Here is a 23,885-nt window from a genome sequence, read left to right as displayed (position 1 = left end):
CATGTTCCGGTAACATGGTTCGGTAACATGTTCCGATAACATGGTCCGATAACAGGACAATGGTTGTTGTGCAGAAGGTGAACATAATGATCCACTTGGGACAGATGCAGTTACATCTGATCTATGCACACACACACAATGTATGCAATTACACACACATGCAGTCACACATACAACATGCACACAAATACAGGCACAAAACCACACACACACACAGGCAGACTAACACACACACACCCGCAGACACACACACACTGGCCCTATCGATAATAATAATAATACACATACTTACAGTGCATTCGGAAAGTATTCAGACCCCATGACTTTTTCCACATTTCATTACGTTACAGTCTTATTCTAAAATGGATTAAATAATTTTCTTCCTCATCAATCTACACACTATACCCCATAATGACAAAGTGAAAACAGGTTTTTAGAATTTTAGCAAATTTATTAAAAATAAAAAACAGAAATACCTTATTTACATAAGTATTCAGACCCTTTGCTACGAGACTCGAAATTGAACTCAGGTGTATCCTGTTTCCATTGATCATCCTTGAGACATTTCTACAACTTGATTGGAGTCCACCTGTGGTAAATTCAATTGATTGGACATGATTTGGAAAGGCACACACCTGTCTATATAAGGTCCAACAGTTGACAGTGCATGTTAGAGCAAAAACCAAGCCATGAGGTGGAAGGAATTGTCCGTAGAGCTCCGAGACAGGATTGTGTGGAAGCACAGATCTGGGGAAGGGTACCAAAAAATTTCTGCAGCATTGAAGGTCCCCAAGAACACAGTGGCCTCCATCATTCTTAAATGGAAGAAGTTTGGAACCACCAAGACTCTTCCTAGAGCTGGCCTCCTGGCCAAACTGAGCAATCTGGGGAGAAGGGCCTTGGCCAGGGAGGTGACCAAGATCCCGATGGTCACTCTGAAAGAGCTCCAGAGTTCCTCTGTGGAGATGGGAGAACCTTCCAGAAGGACAATCATCTCTGCAGCACTCCACCAATCAGGCCTTTATGGTAGAGTAGCCAGACAAAAGCCACTCCTCAGTAAAAGGCACATGACAGCCTGCTTGGAGTTTGCCAAAAGGCACCTAAAGGACTCTGACTCTGACCATGAGAAACAAGATTCTCTGGTCTGATGAAATCAAGATTGAACTCTTTGGCCTGAATGCCAAGCGTCATGTCTGGCACCATCCCTACGGTGAAGCATGGTGGTGGCGGCATCATGCTGTGGGGATGTTTTTCAGCGGCAGGGACTGGGACACTAGTCAGGATCGAGGGAAAGATGAACCGAGCAAAGTACAGAGAGATCCTTGATGAAAACCTGCTCCAGAGCACTCAGGACCTCAGACTGGGGCCAAGGTTCACCTTCCAACAGGACAACGACCCTAAGCACACAGCCAAGACAACACAGGAGTGGCTTCGGAAACAAGTCTCTGAATGTCCTTGAGTGGCCCAGCCAGAGCCCGGACTTGAACCCATTCAAACATCTCTGGAGAGACCTGAAAATAGCTGTGCAACGACGCTCCCCATCCAACCTGAGAGAGCTTGAGAGGATCTGCAGACAAGAATGGGGGAAACTCCCCAAATACAGGTCTGCCAAGCTTGTAGTGTCATACTCAAGAAGACTTGAAGCAGAAATCACTGCCACAATGTGTTTCAACAAAGGGGTCTGAATACTTATGTAAATTTGATATTTCCGGGTTGTTGTTTTTTATACATTTGCAACATTTTATAAAAACCTGTTTTTGCTTTGTTATTATGGGGTATTGTTTGTAGATTGATGAGGGGAAAAAACAATTCAATCAATTTTAGAATAAGGCTGTAACGTAACAAAATGTGGATAAAGTCAAGGGGTCTGAATACTTTCCGAATACACTGTATATAGTGCTTTTCAAGGACCCAAAGGCACGTCACAATTGTAGAAAATTGAGTCATGTACATCAGAAAGTCACCTTGAATCTAAGGGGAGCCCCAAATCCTTCCCATTGCCTAATCTCCCGATGTGACTCTGCAAGCGATTACCTATAATTCCTTGTTTGCTGTAGAGAGATCACAGCATCTTCAAACAACGGAACACTTTCTTTTCCACTGAGGGGAGCATAATCTGAACAACCTCCTGTGCGTCTGTGTGTGTGTCCAGAAAGCCAACACTAATGCCGAACATCCCGACGCTGCACCCCAGACCTGGGATAGCTATAGTTTAATTGCTTTGTGGAAAGTAAAAAAAAACATGTGGGAACAAATAGTTACTGTCACGATCGTCAAAAGGAGGAGACCAAAGCGCAGCGTGTTGAGCGAACATCGTAGACTTTATTATAAAGAAACCACGATCAAAACAACAAACCAAATATGACGAAAGTGAAGTTCAATACTGATGATGACTAACAGCAACAAGGAAACAAAAACCCACAAAACCAAGGTGAAACCACACAGTATAAATATGGCTCCCAATCAGAGATAACGAGCCGACAGCTGACACTCGTTACCTCCGATTGGGAGTCATATGACTAAATAAGCACAATCACCAAACATAGAAATCAACAACCTAGACACCCCAACATAGAAATACACCCAAACAAATGAAAATGAACAACCCTGGCTCAAATATCAAAGTCCATGGAGCCAGAGTGTCACAGTTACTTTGGAGGTGACTACAACTATTTAATACAGATCCCCAAAAATGTATACTTTTTAAAACTATTTGAATACAGATCCCAAAACATAAATATAAAAAATAAAAAAAAGCTATTTGAATAAAGATCCCAAAAAATAAATACTTACAAACTATTTGAATACAGATCCCTAAAAATGTACACTTTTTAAAACTATTTGAATACAGATCCCAAAATTGTTTACACTTTTAAAAACTATTTGAATACAGATCTCAGAAAGTAACTACTTAAACTATTTGAATACAGATCTGAGAAAGCAACTACTTAAAAAAAAAAAAAAACGATTTGAATACAGATCTCAGGAAGGGTCTACTTTTCAGAAACTATTGGATTGTCTGCCTTCAGCTAATGGCAGGGTTGTAACTGCATGTTGAAGATAGAAATAAAATGAATAGAACAAAATCTCTTAAACTATTCCAATCCATCTGACAGTCATACACAATACAGATCTATCTGAACATTCTGGGAATATCCATCGCCTCAGGTGTACATAATCAAGTAAAGCCAATTAACCAATTATATTTTGTACAGATACGTATACATAAGTTCTGATGCTGTGAGAGAGAAAAAAAATCCTGATTTGTTTGATATGAATAGTTACATTATATACTTAACAAATAGCAAGACATTTCTGTTCTACTAATGCTGTGTTTTTGTAAAGGGATGGTCTCCACTCTAGCTCCCTGCAGCTAATCTGGACGTATGGTCACTAGAGATAGCTTGAGTTGACAATTGACTGCATCCCATAGATGTGGTGTGTGTAACCAAGATGGAGGAGTAGTACAAAAATCCTCATTGTTCCTAATCATCCTTGCCATCTGGGAAACTAAGCCAGGTTGGGGGTAGAACAACACCCTGTGCAAATCACTAACAGATGAACCCAGAGTGGCTTATGATGCCCCGGTCTGCATGGGAAGGGTGGAACCAGCCATGACTAAGCATTTTTAGATCTACTACAGTGGCTTGCGAAAGTATTCACCCCCCTTGGCATTTTTCCTATTTTGTTGCCTTACAACCTGGAATTAAAATTGATTTTTTGGGGGGGGGGTTGTATCATTTGATTTACACAACATGCCTACCACTTTGAAGATTCAAAATATTTTTTATTGTGAAACAAACAAGAAATAAGACCAAAAAAAAACAGAAAACTTGAGCATGCATCACTATTCTTCCATATGTTTGGGGTCTCCCACATGCCTTTTGGCGAACACCAAACGTGTTTGCTTATTTTTTTCTTTAAGCAATGGCTTTTTTCTGGCCACTCTTCCGTAAAACCCAGCTCTGTGGAGTGTACGGCTTAAAGTGGTCCTATGGACAGATACTCCAATCTCCGCTGTGGAGCTTTGCATCTCCTTCAGGGTTATCTCTGTTCTCTTTGTTGCCTCTCTGATTAATGCCCTCCTTGCCTGGTCCGTGGGTTTTGGTGGGCGGCCCTCTCTTGGCAGGTTTGTTGTGGTGCCATATTCTTTCCAATTTTTAATAATGGATTTAATAGTGCTCCGTGGGATGTTCAAAGTTTTGGATATTTTTTATAACCCAACCCTGATCTGTACTTCTCCACAACTTGTCCCTGACCTGTTTGGAGTGCTCCTTGGTCTTCATGGTGCCGCTTGCTTGGTGGTGCTCCTTGCTTAGTGGTGTTGCAGACTCTGGGGCCTTTCAGAACAGGTGTATATATACTGAGATCATGTGGTAGATCATTTGACACTTAGATTGCACACAGGTGGACTTTATTTAACTAATTATGTGACTTCTGAAGGTAATTGGTTGCACCAGATCTTATTTAGGGGCTTCATAGCAAAGGGGGTGAATACATATGCACGCACCACTTTTCCGTTATTTATTTTTTTGAAACGCGTTGTTTTTTTCATTTCACTTCACCAATTTGGACTATTTTGTGTATGTCCATTACATGAAATCCAAATAAAAATAACTTTAAATTACAGGTTTTAAGTAAATAAAATAGGAAAAACGCCAAGGGGGATGAATACTTTTGCAAGGCACTGTATTTAAAGAACTCTGCATTTTCTGTATGTCAGAGCTCTCGGCCCAACACTCAAGAGTGTTGGGGTCGACCAGCCTCACTTACTACCTTATTAATACGTTTTGAATAAAGTAATATCCTGATTGGTGATTGACCTTGTCTCTCCTCATTATTGATTAGAATTTCCACTGTATGACTCTTTTAACATGCCATTGAAACGGTTGAAAGCTGCAATATCTTTTATGGTACCTAAAAATACTGCTGAGAAATTCAAAGTCATTTGCAAACATTGCTAACAGCAAGTTGGATGCTTAGTAAAAACAACTTTGAACCTCTTTGTCCATCTGAGGGGAGGCTTTCTTGTTTCGAACACACACTATATCGTCTTTAAAGGGATAGTTCACTCAGAATAAAAACTAACATCGTTTTCCACCTACCTTGGCTGTAGTTGATTCAAGAAGGCAGTTTTTTTATATTTATTTTCCTTTCGTCTCATGGTATCGGCAGCGTGTTTTGGACTTCTAATCCCTTTAAAACATTGTGTGTTTGAGCTATAGACTTCTGGATTGATTTGTCTATTTCTTCTGCATCCGTAGATACCAACCATCAGTCTGTGTGATTAACGGGGGCTGAGGGCAGATCCCGAAGGGGTCCGGAGCCAGGTCTTATATAAAACAATGTCTGTAGAGTCCGAATGGTTTGAGCTACAACCTAGGAGTCATGCTCTCCTCCTCCTTTAGTTCAGCAGGGAGTCATGCTCTCCTCCTCCTTTATTTCACCTTTATTTCAGCAGGGAGTCATGCTCTCCTCCTCCTTTATTTCACCTTTATTTCAGCAGGGAGTCATGCTCTCCTCCTCCTTTATTTCACCTTTATTTCAGCAGGGAGTCATGCTCTCCTCCTCCTTTATTTCAGCAGGGAGTCATGCTCTCCTCCTCCTTTATTTCACCTTTATTTCAGCAGGGAGTCATGCTCTCCTCCTCCTTTATTTCAGCAGGGAGTCATGCTCTCCTCCTCCTTTATTTCACCTTTATTTCAGCAGGGAGTCATGCTCTCCTCCTCCTTTATTTCACCTTTATTTCAGCAGGGAGTCATGCTGAGACCACAGTCCCAGATGAGCCCTGCCTGAACACATCAATAAACATCAATTGCATAGTACATGAAAAGCGAAGACAAAACACAAAAATCTAAACACAATCATATGAAACAAATACATTATTCAGTTAAAGGCCCTGTAACAGTTGCTAGAAGCACCAACACCACCAACTTTAAGGAGTTTTGAAGATCATTCCACACAAAAAACATTTTAAAGCAGATTTACCTAACTCGTGGAGATTGAAGAGCTCTCCAGGGTCCGCCATCCCTGAGTCCGGGTCTGGTTACTTACATTGCCTTCAGAAATAATTCATACCCCTTGACTTATTCCACATTTTGTTGTGTTACAGCCATATTTTTTTCTCTCACCCATCTACACACAATACCCCATAATGACAAAGTGAAAACATGTTTTTTTTTTATTATTGAAAACGTTTTGAAAATGAAATACAGAAATATCTCATTTACATAAGTATTCACACCCATGAGTCAATTAAGCAATAATGCACGAGGAGGTGAGGTATATGTCCAATATACCACAGCTAAGGGCTGTTCTTAGTGCCTGGATACAGATCTTAGCCGTGGTATATTGGCCATATACCACAAAGACCCGAGGTGCCTTCTTGCTATTAAAAACTGGTTACCAACGTAATTAGAACAGTAAAAAGTAATGTTTTGTCATGCCCGTGGTATACCACAGCTTTCAGCCATTCAGCTACAGCTGAGTCTCTAAGAACATTGTACAATATTTGCACATTACTTTAGTGCCTTATTGCAATCACGATACGTTTTGAAATATTTTTTATTCTGTACAGGCGTCCTTCTTTTCACTGTCAATTAGGTTAATATTGTGGAGTAAATACAATGTTGTTGATCCATCCTAAGTTTTCTCCTATCACAGCCATACAACTCTGTAACTGTTTTAAAGTCATCATTGGCCTCATGGTTAAATCCCTGAACGGTTTCCTTCCTCTCCTGCAACTGAGTTGGGAAGGACGCCTGTATCTTTGTAGTGACTGGGTGTATTGATACATGATCCAAAGGGTAATAACTCCACCATGCTCAAAGGGATATTCAATGTCTGCTTTCTTATTTTTACCCATCTACCAATAGGTGCCCTTCTTTGAAAGGCACTGGAAAACCACCCTGGTCTTTGTGATTGAATCTGTGTTTGAAATTCACTGCTCGACTGAGGGGCCTTATAGATAATTGTATGTGTGTGGTACAGAGATGAGGTAGTCATTCGGAAATCATGTTGAACACTATTCTTGCACACAGAGTGAGTCCATGCAACTTTTGTTACTTGTTAAGCAAATTCTTACTCCTGAACTTATTTAGGCTTGCCATAACAAAGGGGTTGAATACTTATTGACTCAAGACACTTCAGATTTTCATATTTTATAACATTTGTGACACAAAATCACAATTTAATCAATTTTAAATTCAGGCTGTAACACAACAAAATGTGGAAAAAGTCAAGGGGTGTGAATACTTTCTGAAGGCACTGTATACGTCTGAAGGTTAACAATGAGGTAAGGTATGGCAGAAGTTTAAGCAAGAGGGCTTTATACACAAAAGAGTGCAATGCAATGATCTACGAGACTTCAAAGAGGGCCAGCCTACTTTCTGATACAAAATGCAATGGCGTGTACTGAACCTGTCGCCCGTAATAAAGTGCAATACGCTATGATAAACTGTGTCCAATGGCTTCAATGCAGTGGCAACTGCATTCATATAGAAGATATCGCCATAATCAATAACCGTAATGAATGTTGACTGAATTATTTGTTTTCTGCTATTTAATGAAAGACATGACCTGTTCCTATAGAATAAACCTATTTTAATTCTTAATTCTTAATTAACTCATCACAATGCTTTTTGAAAGGTAGCTTTTCATCCAGATATTTATAAGCGGGGACATGATCGATTTTACATTTTACATTTTAGTCATTTAGCAGACGCTCTTATCCAGAGCGACATACAGTTAGTGAGTGCATACATTTTTTTTCATACTGAATCAATGAGGGCACCATCGAAGTATGCATGCATAGATGGGTTGGTTGTTTAGCAACAAAAATGACACGTGCGCAACTATGAGGCAAAACAGATGGGGTTGGCTTAGATTGTTGACAATATGTAAGCTATATTTAGTCTCCAATGGCTCATTCATCCCCCCTCCCCTCTCCTGTAACTTTCCCCAGGTCGTTGCAATGAATGAGAATGTGTTCTCAGTCAACTTACCTGGTAAAATAAGGGTAAAATAAATAAATAAAATTTGAAAACATAAATACATTTGCACAATGAGCACATTGTGTCTCTCAAATACATCATTGCAGTTGTTGGTTAGCTAGCTAGCTAATTTTAGCCATATTAGCATTGACATGAAATCAGCCAAAACACCTCAAAACAAGACATGGTTTTAAGATGAAACGAGCTGAAACGAGCCACTTACTATTCCCCAAATGGCATCTTCTTGTCATTGTGGCAAGCAATCCAGAATAATAACAACATGCTGACTTCTGCCCCATGGAAGCACATCGTTTTCATTATTGTCAGCTAACCCATCTATAAATCATTTGTGATTTGGGAAATGATTTTACCTGCATTAATTCAACAAAGTCAAGGGGTATACAGGTGAAAGTTCTTTAAAAAATGTTTTACAGATAAACCATTATTGTTAATGTAAATATTGAAAAGAACCGGACCAAGAATGGATCCCTGTGGAACACCCTTTGTTATGTCCAGAAAACCTGATTTAAACCATCAGTAAATACACAATGTGTTCTGTCCTTTAAATAATGTTCCAACCAGCTACACACAGCCTGGTCCAGACCAATTGATGAACGCCTCTGAACAACTAATGAATGATCAACACTGTTAAAGGATTAAGACAGGTCAATAAAAAGGGCTGCACAGTGTTTCTTCTTATCCAAACAATTAACATTAACATTTTACATTTACGTCATTTAGCAGACGCTCTTATCCAGAGCGACTTACAAATTGGTGCATTCACCTTATGATAGCCAGTGGGACAACCACTTTACAAATAGTTATTTTATATTTTTCTAAATTTCTAATTTTTAATATTTATAGTATATTTTTCAAAATCGTTTTTTTTATATATATTTTGTTTTTTGTTTTTTTGTATTGTTTTTAGTGATTTTTATTTTTAATTATTTTTTTACAAAATGATTTCTATCTTTTTTTAGTTATTATTATTATTGTTATTATTGTTATTATTATTATTATTATTATTATTATTATTATTATTATTATTATTATCTCAGGTATTGCTTAAAGAGGTGGGGTTTCAAGTGTCTCCGGAAGGTGGTCAGTGACTCCGCTGTCCTGGCGTTGTGAGGGAGCTTGTTCCACCATTGGGGTGCCAGAGCAGCGAACAGTTTTGACTGGGCTGAGCGGGAACTGTGCTTCCGCAGAGGTAGGGGAGCTAGCAGGCCAGAGGTGGATGAACGCAATGCCCTCGTTTGGGTGTAGGGACTTATAAGAGCCTGAAGGTAAGGAGGTGCCGTTCCCCTCACAGCTCCGTAGGCAAGCACCATGGTCTTGTAGCAGATGCGAGCTTCAACTGGAAGCCAGTGGAGTGTGTGGAGGAGCGGGGTGACGTGAGAGAACTTGGGAAGGTTGAACACCAGACGGGCTGCAGCGTTCTGGATGAGTTGTAGGGGTTTAATGGCACAGGCAGGGAGCCCAGCCAACAGCGAGTTGCAGTAATCCAGATGGGAGATGACAAGTGCCTGGATTAGGACCTGTGCCGCTTCCTGTGTAAGATAGGGTCGTACTCTGCGAATGTTGTAGAGCATGAACCTACAGGATCGGGTCACCACTTTGATGTTAGCGGAGAACGACAGGGTGTTGTCCAGGGTCACGCCAAGGTTCTTTGCAATCTGGGAGGAGGACACAACGGAGTTGTCAACCGTGATGGCGAGATCATGGAACGGGCAGTCCTTCCCCGGGAGGAAGAGCAGCTCCGTCTTGCTGAGGTTCAGCTTGAGGTGGTGATCCGACATCCACACTGATATGTCTGCCAGACATGCAGAGATGCGATTCGCCACCTGGTTATCAGAAGGGGGAAAGGAGAAGATGAATTGTGTGTTGCCTGCGTAGCAATGATATGAGAGACCATGTGAGGATATGACAGAGCCAAGTGACTTGGTGTATAGAGAGAATAGGAGAGGGCCTAGAACTGAGCCCTGGGGGACACCAGTGGTGAGAGCACATGGTGCGGAGACAGATTCTCGCCACGCCACCTGGTAGGAGCGACCTGTCAGGTAGGACGCAATCCAAGAGTGAGCCGCACCGGAGATGCCCAACTCGGAGAGGGTGGAGAGGAGGATCTGATGGTTCACAGTATCAAAGGCAGCAGATAGGATTAGAAGGATGGGAGCAGAGGAGAGAGAGTAGCTTTAGCAGTGCGGAGAGCCTCCGTGACACAGAGAAGAGCAGTCTGAGTTGAATGACCAGTCTTGAAACCTGACTGGTTTGGATCAAGAAGGTCATTCTGAGAGAGATAGCAGGAGAGTTGGCTATAGACGGCACACTCAAGAGTTTTGGAGAGAAAAGAAAGAAGGGATACTGGTCTGTAGTTGTTGACATCGGAGGGATCGAGTGTAGGTTTTTTGAGGAGGGGTGCAACTCTCGCTTTCTTGAAGATGGAAGGGACATAGCCAGCGGACAAGGATGAGTTGATGAGTGAGGTGATGTAAGGGAGAAGGTCTCCGGAAATGGTCTGGAGTAGAGAGGAGGGGATAGGGTCAAGCGGGCAGGTTGTTGGGCGGCCGGCCGTCACAAGTCGCAAGATTTCATCTGGAGAGAGAGGGGAGAAAGAAGTCAAAGCATAGGGTAGGGCAGTGTGAGCAGGACCAGCGGTGTCATTTGACTTAATACATAAGGATCGGATGTCGTCAACCTTCTTTTCAAAATGGTTGACGAAGTCATCCACAGAGAGGGAGGAGGGAGGGGGAGGAGGAAGAGGATTCAGCAGGGAGGAGAAGGTGGCAAAAAGCTTCCTAGGGTTAGAGGCAGAGGCTTGAAATTTAGAGTGGTAGAACGTGGCTTTAGCAGCAGAAACGGAGGAAGAGAATGTAGAGAGGAGGGAGTGGAAAGATTACAGGTCCGCAGGGAGTCTAGTTTTCCTCCATTTCCGCTCGGCTGCCCGGAGCCCTGTTCTGTGAGCTCGCAATGAATTGTCAAGCCACGGAGCAGGAGGGGAGGACCGAGCCGGCCGGGAGGATAGGGGACATAGAGAGTCAAAAGATTCAGAGAGGGAGGAGAGGAGGATTGAGGAGGCAGAATCAGGAGATTGGAGGGAGAAGGATTTAGCAGAGGGAAGAGATGATAGGATGGAAGAGGATAGAGTAGCGGGAGAGAGAGAGCGAAGGTTGTGACGGCACATTACCATCTGAGTATGGGCAGAGTGAGTAGTGTTGAGGAGAGCGAGAGAGAAAAGGATACGTAGTGGTCTGAGACTTGGAGGGGAGTTGCAGTGAGATTAGTAGAAGAACAGCATCTAGTAAAGATGAAGCGTATTGCATCTAGTAAAGAAGCGTATTGCCTGCCTTGTGAGTAGGGGTGTGAGGGTGAGGTCAAAAGAGGAAAGGAGTGGAAAGAAGGAGGCAGAGAGAAATGAGTCAAAGGTAGACGTAGGGAGGTTAAAGTCACCCAGAACTGTGAGGGGTGAGCCATCCTCAGGAAAGGAACTTATCAAGGCGTCAAGCTCATTGATGAACTCTCCAAGGGAACCTGGAGGGCGATAAATTACAAGGATGTTAAGCTTGAATGGGCTAGTGACTGTGACAGCATGGAATTCAAATGAGGAGATAGACAGATGGGTCAGGGGGAAAAGAGAGAATGTCCACTTGGGAGAGATGAGGATTCCTGTGCACCGCCGCGCAGACCAGATGCTCTCGGGGTATGCGAGAACACATGATCAGACGAGGAAAGAGCAGTAGGAGTAGCAGTGTTTTCTGTGGTAATCCATGTTTCCATCAGCGCCAAGAAGTCGAGGGACTGGAGGGTGGCATAGGCTGAGATGAACTCTGCCTTGTTGGCCGCAGAACGGCAGTTCCAGAGGCTACCGGAGACCTGGAACTCCACGTGGGTCGTGCATGCAGGGACCACCAGATTAGTGTGGCAGCAGCCACGCCGTGTGAAGCGTTTGTATGGCCTGTGCGGAGAGGAGAGAACAGGGATAGACAGACACATAGTTGACAGGCTGCAGAAAAGGCTACAATAATGCAAAGGAGATCGGAAAGAAATTAACTAAGCATCTGGGAAAGCGAGAGAGCAGGGCCTCCCTCACGTTTCACTGAAACACTCAAATATAACTCTCCCAACTTAGATTAATAGACTTTAGTTAGTGTCTGGTCTGTTAGCGATGTTACCAAACAGACTAGTTCTGTCTCTTGCCTCTAGTTAGTGTCTGGTCTGTTAGCGATGTTACCAAACAGACTAGTTCTGTCTCTTGCCTCTAGTTAGTGTCTGGTCTATTAGCGATGTTACCAAACAGACTAGTTCTGTCTCTTGCCTCTAGTTAGTGTCTGGTCTATTAGCGATGTTACCAAACAGACTAGTTCTGTCTCTTACCTCTAGTTAGCGTCTGGTCTATTAGCGATGTTACCAAACAGACTAGTTCTGTCTCTTGCCTCTAGTTAGTGTTAAGTTGCGTCAATTCAAATCTGGTATTGGAACAAAAAGAGGTCAACACGACTTCTAAAATAGACTAGTATTTTAATTAATGCAAAACACTTCAATGGTAAATATGATGTTCGTATATACGGGTCCACTGAAATACCACGCAGGGCACTCAGAGAACTGGTCCATTGTTCTAAGTTCTTCCCTAAATACTCTGACAGAGATAGTTCCCGCTCCCTGCTGGCCTATCAGAGTAGAGACTGAGCGTGGTTTAAACTTACTCAGCCTATCGTTGGTGCACAGGCTGGTCCCAACCCCTTGGCGCTTCACTGTTGCCAGGCATAAGTTGTTATCATCACAACTTGTCCAGAGAGTCGGCACTTTTGCAGTACACGTCCTTGAGCGCGGTTTAACAAAGAGGCAGTGTTTGTGTCTGTGTGACACACGTTCTTATCTCCCCCTACTCCCTAACAGCTCCTCACATGAATCACAGCTTGTTATGTTAAACAATTTATATCAGTACAGTACAAACCTATTATGTTTAATCATTGTCTGGTCTATTAGCGATGTTACCAAACAGACTAGTTCTGTCTCTTGCCTCTAGTTAGTGTGGGGATCTAGATGTGATGACTAGCTTGGAAAGAATGCATTAATGATTAAACATAAAAGGTTTGTACTGTACTGATATAAATTGTTTCACATAACAAGCTGTGATTCATGTGAGGAGCTGTTGGGGAGTAGGGTTTGACAGACTTGTATTTCTCACAGACACAAACACTGCCTCTTTGTTAAACCATCATACTCAAGGACATGTGTACTGCAAAAGTGCTGACTTTCTGGATAAGTTGCAAAACAACTAGACACCTGGCAACAGTGGAGCGCCAAGGGGCTGGGACCAGCCTGTGCGCCAACGGATTGGCTGAGTGAGTCTAAACCACACTCAGCCTCTACCCTGATAGGCCCAGCAAGGAGCGGGAACTATCACTGTCAGGGTATTTAAAGAACAGCCTGTAACAATGGATCAGTTCTCTGTCTGCCCTGCGTGGTATTTCAGTGAGCCCGTATACGACGTTCCGCCCTGCTAGAGCTTCCCCGGTCAACTTTAAGTGCTGTTATTGTGAAGTGGAAACGTTTAGGAGCAACAACGGCTCAGCCGCAAAGTGGTAGGCCACACAAGCTCACAGAACGGGACCGCCGAGTGCTGAAGCACATAGTGCATAAAAATAGTCTGTCCTCGGTTACAACACTCACTACAGAGTTCTAAACTGCCTCTGGAAGCAACATCAGCACAATAACTGTTAGTCGGGAGCTTCATGAAATGGGTGTCCATGGCCAAGCAGTCCCACACAAGCCTAAGATCACCATGCGCAATGCCAAGCATCGGCTGGAGTGGTGTAAAGTTCGCCGCCATTGGACTCTGGAGCGGTGGAAACGCGTTCTCCGGAGTGATGAATCACGCTTCACCATCTGGCAGTTCGACGAACGAATCTGGGTTTGGCAGATGCCAGGAGAATGCCTGAATGCATAGTGCCAACTGTAAAGTTTGGTGGAGGAGGAATAATAGTCTGGGGCTGTTTTTCATGGTTCGGGCTAGGCCCCTTAGATCCAGTGAAGGGAAATCTTAACGCTACAGAATACAATGACATTCTAGATGATTCTGTGCTTCCAACTTTGTGGCAAAAATTTGGGGAAGGCCCTTTCCTGTTTCAGCATGACAATGCCCCCATGCACAAAACGAGGTCCACACAGAAACGGTTTGTCGAGATCGGTGTGGAAGAACTTGACTGGCCTGCACAGAGAGGGGGAGAGAGAGAGAAGGAGAGAGAGGGAGAGAGAAAGCGAGAAGGGGGAGGGAAAGAGGGAGAGAGGAGGGAGGTCAGAAGAGTGCATGCTGAGCTAGCATCATGACATTAGGCATGTCATATCAGAATACACCATAATAGAAGTTATCGTTAGTTACTGTGAATCAAACAATGGACTGGAATCTTTGTCTGATCTAATGGAAACCAACCAACTATTAAAAGGACAGGTCATTCTAACAGCAATGTACATAGCAACCACACTTGCTGGAGGCAAACACAACTGAAGGTGATCTTCTATCCCAGTACTAACCAGGCCCTAACAGGCGTGTTCAGGGTGGTTCAGGCCACAAGCATCGTTTTTTTTTTACCACGTTTTCTCCCTGAATTAAGTCCCTTGGCTCATCTCTGCAACTCCTCAATGGGCTCGGGAAAGGCGAAGGTCGAGTCACGCGTCCTCCGAAACATGACCCTCCCGGCTGCCTACTTCTTATCACACTGCTCGCTTGACCCGGATGTCAGCCGCACCAACGTGTCGGAGGAAACACCGTTCGACTGACGACCGGAGTCAGCTTACAGACACCCGGACCTGTCACAAGGATTCACTAGAGCACGACCAAACCCTCCCCTACCCCGGACGGCGCTGGGACAATTGTGTGCCATCCTATGGGGGCTCCCGGTCACGGCCGGGATCGAACCCCAGGCTGTATTGGCTCCTCAGGACTGCTTTTGACCGCTGCGCCACCCAGGAAATACAATTAAATGTTTGTTTTTTTATCAGTCTATTAACTATATCAAGGTGATCTCAATATAAAGATGTAATCTCTCACTGAGGCTGCGTCCCAAATGTTACCCCATTCCCTTTATAGTGCATTGCTTTTGATCAGGGCCCATAGGATCTGGTAAAAATTAGTGCACTATATAGGGAATAGGGTGCCAATTTGGGGTGCAGCGTGTTTGAATTAACAGAACAAAGTAGAAGAAAGAAAGCCATGTGTAAGAAAGCCCCCCCCCCCCCCCGGGTAATAACATTTGACTCAATGAACAAAAATTTGATTAATTTATTCTGAATGACTATTAGATTCCTTTGGAACATTTCACTAATTTAAAACAAGATGTTAGACACACACATACACACACAAGAGAGAGACACACACACACACACACACAAGAGAGAGACACACATGCAGACGCACACACAAGAGAGAGACACACACAAGAGAGAGACACACACACACTCACACACAAGAGACACACACACACAAGAGAGAGACACACACACAGACGCGCACACACAGACACGCACACACACTTGGGCCGGGACGATACCAGTATCGCAATATTATTTCCATGCCAAAAATGAAAACACGAAGCAGACTACACTCTTTTGGTCCTTTAAAAACCTTGCTGTACATAAAATATTGTGTGCTATAGCTTAAAAAAAGAAATACATGTGACTCTGGATGACAACATAATGATGTTTGTTTCCAACATTAGGGCTGTTTTCCTAAAGAAGTTATATCTGCTTCGTGTTTTGTTTCCTTGCCACGATACTGACGAGTATCGCCATACTGGTATCATCCTGGCCCTAACACACACACACACACAAACACACACACACACACACACACACACACACACACACACACACACACACACACCCCACTGGGCACAGATGTCAATTCAACATCTATTCCATGTTGGTTCCACATAATTTAATTGAAATTAAGTGGAAACAACGTTGATTCAACCAGTGTGCCCAGTGGGACACACACAAAAGAGAGACACACACACGCAGAAGCACACACACACACAAGAGCAACACGCATTACACACACGCACACACACACATAAGAGCCACACACAATACACACACACACACAACCACCCACACAAAACCACACACTGTCTGTCCACACAGTGGAGAATGGGGGTTCAGTAACCTCCAACAAAGGCACAGCAACCCATTACAGGAACTATAGTGCTGGACAGGGTGGTAGTGGACTATAGTGCTGGACAGGGTGGTAGTGAGGTGGTAGTGGACTATAGAGCTGGACAGGGTGATAGTGGACTATAGAGCTGGACAGGGTGGTAGTGGATTATAGAGCTGGACAGGGTGATAGTGGACTATAGAGCTGGACAGGGTGGTAGTGGACTATAGAGCGGGACAGGGTGGTAGTGGACTATAGTGCTGGACAGGGTGGTAGTGAGGTGGTAGTGGACTATAGAGCTGGACAGGGTGGTAGTGGACTATAGTGCTGGACAGGGTGGTAGTGAGGTGGTAGTGGACTATAGAGCTGGACAGGGTGGTAGTGGACTATAGAGCTGGACAGGGTGATAGTGGACTATAGAGCTGGACAGGGTGGTAGTGGACTATAGAGCTGGACAGGGTGGTAGTGGACTATAGTGCTGGACAGGGTGGTAGTGAGGTGGTAGTGGACTATAGAGCTGGACAGGGTGGTAGTGGACTATAGAGCTGGACAGGGTGGTAGTGGACTATAGTGCTGGACAGGGTGGTAGTGGACTATAGTGCTGGACAGGGTGGTAGTGGACTATAGTGCTGGACAGGGTGGTAGTGGACTATAGAGCTGGACAGGGTGGTAGTGAGGTGGTAGTGGACTATAGAGCTGGACAGGGTGGTAGTGGACTATAGAGCTGGACAGGGTGGTAGTGGACTATAGAGCTGGACAGGGTGGTAGTGAGGTGGTAGTGGACTATAGAGCTGGACAGGGTGGTAGTGGACTATAGAGCTGGACAGGGTGGTAGTGGACTATAGAGCTGGACAGGGTGATAGTGGACTATAGAGCTGGACAGGGTGGTAGTGGACTATAGTGCTGGGCAGGGTGGTAGTGAGGTGGTAGTGGACTATAGAGCTGGACAGGGTGGTAGTGGACTATAGAGCTGGACAGGGTGGTAGTGGACTATAGAGCTGGACAGGGTGGTAGTGGACTATAGAGCTGGACAGGGTGGTAGTGGACTATAGAGCTGGACAGGGTGGTAGTGGACTATAGAGCTGGACAGGGTGGTAGTGGACTATAGAGCTGGACAGGGTGGTAGTGGACTATAGAGCTGGACAGGGTGGTAGTGGACTATAGAGCTGGACAGGGTGGTAGTGGACTATAGAGCTGGACAGGGTGGTAGTGGACTATAGAGCTGGACAGGGTGGTAGTGGACTATAGAGCTGGACAGGGTGGTAGTGGACTATAGAGCTGGACAGGGTGGTAGTGGACTATAGAGCTGGACAGGGTGGTAGTGGACTATAGAGCTGGACAGGGTGGTAGTGGACTATAGAGCTGGACAGGGTGGTAGTGAGGTGGTAGTGGACTATAGAGCTGGACAGGGTGGTAGTGGACTATAGTGCTGGACAGGGTGGTAGTGGACTATAGTGCTGGACAGGGTGGTAGTGGACTATAGAGCTGGACAGGGTGGTAGTGGACTATAGTGCTGGACAGGGTGGTAGTGGACTATAGAGCTGGACAGGGTGGTAGTGGACTATAGAGCTAGACAGGGTGGTAGTGGACTATAGAGCTGGACAGGGTGGTAGTGGACTATAGAGCTGGACAGGGTGGTAGTGGACTATAGAACTGGACAGGGTGGTAGTGGACTATAGAGCTGGACAGGGTGGTAGTGGACTATAGAGCTGGACAGGGTGGTAGTGGACTATAGTGCTGGACAGGGTGGTAGTGGACTATAGAGCTGGACAGGGTGGTAGTGGACTATAGAGCTGGACAGGGTGGTAGTGGACTATAGAGCTGGACAGGGTGGTAGTGGACTATAGAGCTGGACAGGGTGGTAGTGGACTATAGTGCTGGACAGGGTGGTAGTGGACTATAGAGCTGGACAGGGTGGTAGTGGACTATAGTGCTGGACAGGGTGGTAGTGAGGTGGTAGTGGACTATAGAGCTGGACAGGGTGGTAGTGGACTATAGAGCTGGACAGGGTGGTAGTGGACTATAGAGCTGGACAGGGTGGTAGTGAGGTGGTAGTGGACTATAGTGCTGGACAGGGTGGTAGTGGACTATAGTGCTGGACAGGGTGGTAGTGGACTATAGAGCTGGACAGGGTGGTAGTGGACTATAGAGCTGGACAGGGTGGTAGTGGACTATAGAGCTGGACAGGGTGGTAGTGAGGTGGTAGTGGACTATAGTGCTGGACAGGGTGGTAGTGGACTATAGTGCTGGACAGGGTGGTATTGGACTATAGTGCTGGACAGGGTGGTAGTGAGGTGGTAGTGGACTATAGAGCTGGACAGGGTGGTAGTGGACTATAGTGCTGGACAGGGTGGTAGTGGACTATAGTGCTGGACAGGGTGGTAGTGGACTATAGTGCTGGACAGGGTGGTAGTGGACTATAGAGCTGGACAGGGTGGTAGTGAGGTGGTAGTGGACTATAGAGCTGGACAGGGTGGTAGTGGACTATAGAGCTGGACAGGGTGGTAGTGGACTATAGAGCTGGACAGGGTGGTAGTGAGGTGGTAGTGGACTATAGTGCTGGACAGGGTGGTAGTGAGGTGGTAGTGGACTATAGAGCTGGACAGGGTGGTAGTGGACTATAGTGCTGGACAGGGTGGTAGTGGACTATAGTGCTGGACAGGGTGGTAGTGAGGTGGTAGTGGACTATAGAGCTGGACAGGGTGATAGTGGACTATAGAGCTGGACAGGGTGGTAGTGGATTATAGAGCTGGACAGGGTGATAGTGGACTATAGAGCTGGACAGGGTGGTAGTGGACTATAGAGCTGGACAGGGTGGTAGTGGACTATAGTGCTGGACAGGGTGGTAGTGAGGTGGTAGTGGACTATAGAGCTGGACAGGGTGGTAGTGGACTATAGTGCTGGACAGGGTGGTAGTGAGGTGGTAGTGGACTATAGAGCTGGACAGGGTGGTAGTGGACTATAGAGCTGGACAGGGTGATAGTGGACTATAGAGCTGGACAGGGTGGTAGTGGACTATAGAGCTGGACAGGGTGGTAGTGGACTATAGTGCTGGACAGGGTGGTAGTGAGGTGGTAGTGGACTATAGAGCTGGACAGGGTGGTAGTGGACTATAGAGCTGGACAGGGTGGTAGTGGACTATAGTGCTGGACAGGGTGGTAGTGGACTATAGTGCTGGACAGGGTGGTAGTGGACTATAGTGCTGGACAGGGTGGTAGTGGACTATAGAGCTGGACAGGGTGGTAGTGAGGTGGTAGTGGACTATAGAGCTGGACAGGGTGGTAGTGGACTATAGAGCTGGACAGGGTGGTAGTGGACTATAGAGCTGGACAGGGTGGTAGTGAGGTGGTAGTGGACTATAGAGCTGGACAGGGTGGTAGTGGACTATAGAGCTGGACAGGGTGGTAGTGGACTATAGAGCTGGACAGGGTGATAGTGGACTATAGAGCTGGACAGGGTGGTAGTGGACTATAGTGCTGGGCAGGGTGGTAGTGAGGTGGTAGTGGACTATAGAGCTGGACAGGGTGGTAGTGGACTATAGAGCTGGACAGGGTGGTAGTGGACTATAGAGCTGGACAGGGTGGTAGTGGACTATAGAGCTGGACAGGGTGGTAGTGGACTATAGAGCTGGACAGGGTGGTAGTGGACTATAGAGCTGGACAGGGTGGTAGTGGACTATAGAGCTGGACAGGGTGGTAGTGGACTATAGAGCTGGACAGGGTGGTAGTGGACTATAGAGCTGGACAGGGTGGTAGTGGACTATAGAGCTGGACAGGGTGGTAGTGGACTATAGAGCTGGACAGGGTGGTAGTGGACTATAGAGCTGGACAGGGTGGTAGTGGACTATAGAGCTGGACAGGGTGGTAGTGGACTATAGAGCTGGACAGGGTGGTAGTGGACTATAGAGCTGGACAGGGTGGTAGTGAGGTGGTAGTGGACTATAGAGCTGGACAGGGTGGTAGTGGACTATAGTGCTGGACAGGGTGGTAGTGGACTATAGTGCTGGACAGGGTGGTAGTGGACTATAGAGCTGGACAGGGTGGTAGTGGACTATAGTGCTGGACAGGGTGGTAGTGGACTATAGAGCTGGACAGGGTGGTAGTGGACTATAGAGCTAGACAGGGTGGTAGTGGACTATAGAGCTGGACAGGGTGGTAGTGGACTATAGAGCTGGACAGGGTGGTAGTGGACTATAGAGCTGGACAGGGTGGTAGTGGACTATAGAGCTGGACAGGGTGGTAGTGGACTATAGAGCTGGACAGGGTGGTAGTGGACTATAGTGCTGGACAGGGTGGTAGTGGACTATAGAGCTGGACAGGGTGGTAGTGGACTATAGAGCTGGACAGGGTGGTAGTGGACTATAGAGCTGGACAGGGTGGTAGTGGACTATAGAGCTGAACAGGGTGGTAGTGGACTATAGTGCTGGACAGGGTGGTAGTGGACTATAGAGCTGGACAGGGTGGTAGTGGACTATAGTGCTGGACAGGGTGGTAGTGAGGTGGTAGTGGACTATAGAGCTGGACAGGGTGGTAGTGGACTATAGAGCTGGACAGGGTGGTAGTGGACTATAGAGCTGGACAGGGTGGTAGTGAGGTGGTAGTGGACTATAGTGCTGGACAGGGTGGTAGTGGACTATAGTGCTGGACAGGGTGGTAGTGGACTATAGAGCTGGACAGGGTGGTAGTGGACTATAGAGCTGGACAGGGTGGTAGTGGACTATAGAGCTGGACAGGGTGGTAGTGAGGTGGTAGTGGACTATAGTGCTGGACAGGGTGGTAGTGGACTATAGTGCTGGACAGGGTGGTATTGGACTATAGTGCTGGACAGGGTGGTAGTGAGGTGGTAGTGGACTATAGAGCTGGACAGGGTGGTAGTGGACTATAGTGCTGGACAGGGTGGTAGTGGACTATAGTGCTGGACAGGGTGGTAGTGGACTATAGTGCTGGACAGGGTGGTAGTGGACTATAGAGCTGGACAGGGTGGTAGTGAGGTGGTAGTGGACTATAGAGCTGGACAGGGTGGTAGTGGACTATAGAGCTGGACAGGGTGGTAGTGGACTATAGAGCTGGACAGGGTGGTAGTGAGGTGGTAGTGGACTATAGTGCTGGACAGGGTGGTAGTGAGGTGGTAGTGGACTATAGAGCTGGACAGGGTGGTAGTGGACTATAGTGCTGGACAGGGTGGTAGTGGACTATAGTGCTGGACAGGGTGGTAGTGAGGTGGTAGTGGACTATAGAGCTGGACAGGGTGATAGTGGACTATAGAGCTGGACAGGGTGGTAGTGGATTATAGAGCTGGACAGGGTGATAGTGGACTATAGAGCTGGACAGGGTGGTAGTGGACTATAGAGCTGGACAGGGTGGTAGTGGACTATAGTGCTGGACAGGGTGGTAGTGAGGTGGTAGTGGACTATAGAGCTGGACAGGGTGGTAGTGGACTATAGTGCTGGACAGGGTGGTAGTGAGGTGGTAGTGGACTATAGAGCTGGACAGGGTGGTAGTGGACTATAGAGCTGGACAGGGTGATAGTGGACTATAGAGCTGGACAGGGTGGTAGTGGACTATAGAGCTGGACAGGGTGGTAGTGGACTATAGTGCTGGACAGGGTGGTAGTGAGGTGGTAGTGGACTATAGAGCTGGACAGGGTGGTAGTGGACTATAGAGCTGGACAGGGTGGTAGTGGACTATAGTGCTGGACAGGGTGGTAGTGGACTATAGTGCTGGACAGGGTGGTAGTGGACTATAGTGCTGGACAGGGTGGTAGTGGACTATAGAGCTGGACAGGGTGGTAGTGAGGTGGTAGTGGACTATAGAGCTGGACAGGGTGGTAGTGGACTATAGAGCTGGACAGGGTGGTAGTGGACTATAGAGCTGGACAGGGTGGTAGTGAGGTGGTAGTGGACTATAGAGCTGGACAGGGTGGTAGTGGACTATAGAGCTGGACAGGGTGGTAGTGGACTATAGAGCTGGACAGGGTGATAGTGGACTATAGAGCTGGACAGGGTGGTAGTGGACTATAGTGCTGGGCAGGGTGGTAGTGAGGTGGTAGTGGACTATAGAGCTGGACAGGGTGGTAGTGGACTATAGAGCTGGACAGGGTGGTAGTGGACTATAGAGCTGGACAGGGTGGTAGTGGACTATAGAGCTGGACAGGGTGGTAGTGGACTATAGAGCTGGACAGGGTGGTAGTGGACTATAGAGCTGGACAGGGTGGTAGTGGACTATAGAGCTGGACAGGGTGGTAGTGGACTATAGAGCTGGACAGGGTGGTAGTGGACTATAGAGCTGGACAGGGTGGTAGTGGACTATAGAGCTGGACAGGGTGGTAGTGGACTATAGAGCTGGACCGGGTGGTAGTGGACTATAGAGCTGGACAGGGTGGTAGTGAGGTGGTAGTGGACTATAGAGCTGGACAGGGTGGTAGTGGACTATAGAGCTGGACAGGGTGGTAGTGGACCATAGAGCTGGACAGGGAGGTAGTGGACTATAGAGCTGGACAGGGTGGTAGTGAGGTGGTAGTGGACTATAGAGCTGGACAGGGTGGTAGTGGACTATAGTGCTGGACAGGGTGGTAGTGGACTATAGTGCTGGACAGGGTGGTAGTGGACTATAGAGCTGGACAGGGTGGTAGTGGACTATAGTGCTGGACAGGGTGGTAGTGGACTATAGAGCTGGACAGGGTGGTAGTGGACTATAGAGCTAGACAGGGTGGTAGTGGACTATAGAGCTGGACAGGGTGGTAGTGGACTATAGAGCTGGACAGGGTGGTAGTGGACTATAGAGCTGGACAGGGTGGTAGTGGACTATAGAGCTGGACAGGGTGGTAGTGGACTATAGAGCTGGACAGGGTGGTAGTGGACTATAGTGCTGGACAGGGTGGTAGTGGACTATAGAGCTGGACAGGGTGGTAGTGGACTATAGAGCTGGACAGGGTGGTAGTGGACTATAGAGCTGGACAGGGTGGTAGTGGACTATAGAGCTGGACAGGGTGGTAGTGGACTATAGTGCTGGACAGGGTGGTAGTGGACTATAGTGCTGGACAGGGTGGTAGTGGACTATAGAGCTGGACAGGGTGGTAGTGGACTATAGTGCTGGACAGGGTGGTAGTGAGGTGGTAGTGGACTATAGAGCTGGACAGGGTGGTAGTGGACTATAGAGCTGGACAGGGTGGTAGTGGACTATAGAGCTGGACAGGGTGGTAGTGAGGTGGTAGTGGACTATAGAGCTGGACAGGGTGGTAGTGGACTATAGAGCTGGACAGGGTGGTAGTGGACTATAGAGCTGGACAGGGTGGTAGTGGACTATAGAGCTGGACAGGGTGGTAGTGGACTATAGTGCTGGACAGGGTGGTAGTGGACTATAGTGCTGGACAGGGTGGTAGTGGACTATAGAGCTGGACAGGGTGGTAGTGGACTATAGAGCTGGACAGGGTGGTAGTGGACTATAGAGCTGGACAGGGTGGTAGTGAGGTGGTAGTGGACTATAGTGCTGGACAGGGTGGTAGTGGACTATAGTGCTGGACAGGGTGGTATTGGACTATAGTGCTGGACAGGGTGGTAGTGAGGTGGTAGTGGACTATAGAGCTGGACAGGGTGGTAGTGGACTATAGTGCTGGACAGGGTGGTAGTGGACTATAGTGCTGGACAGGGTGGTAGTGGACTATAGTGCTGGACAGGGTGGTAGTGGACTATAGAGCTGGACAGGGTGGTAGTGAGGTGGTAGTGGACTATAGAGCTGGACAGG

This window comes from Coregonus lavaretus, assembly GCF_964263955.1.
Source record: "Coregonus lavaretus genome assembly, contig: HAP1_SCAFFOLD_217, whole genome shotgun sequence".
NCBI classification, from domain to species: domain Eukaryota; kingdom Metazoa; phylum Chordata; class Actinopteri; order Salmoniformes; family Salmonidae; genus Coregonus; species Coregonus lavaretus.
Note: the sequence above shows the minus strand (reverse complement) of the source record.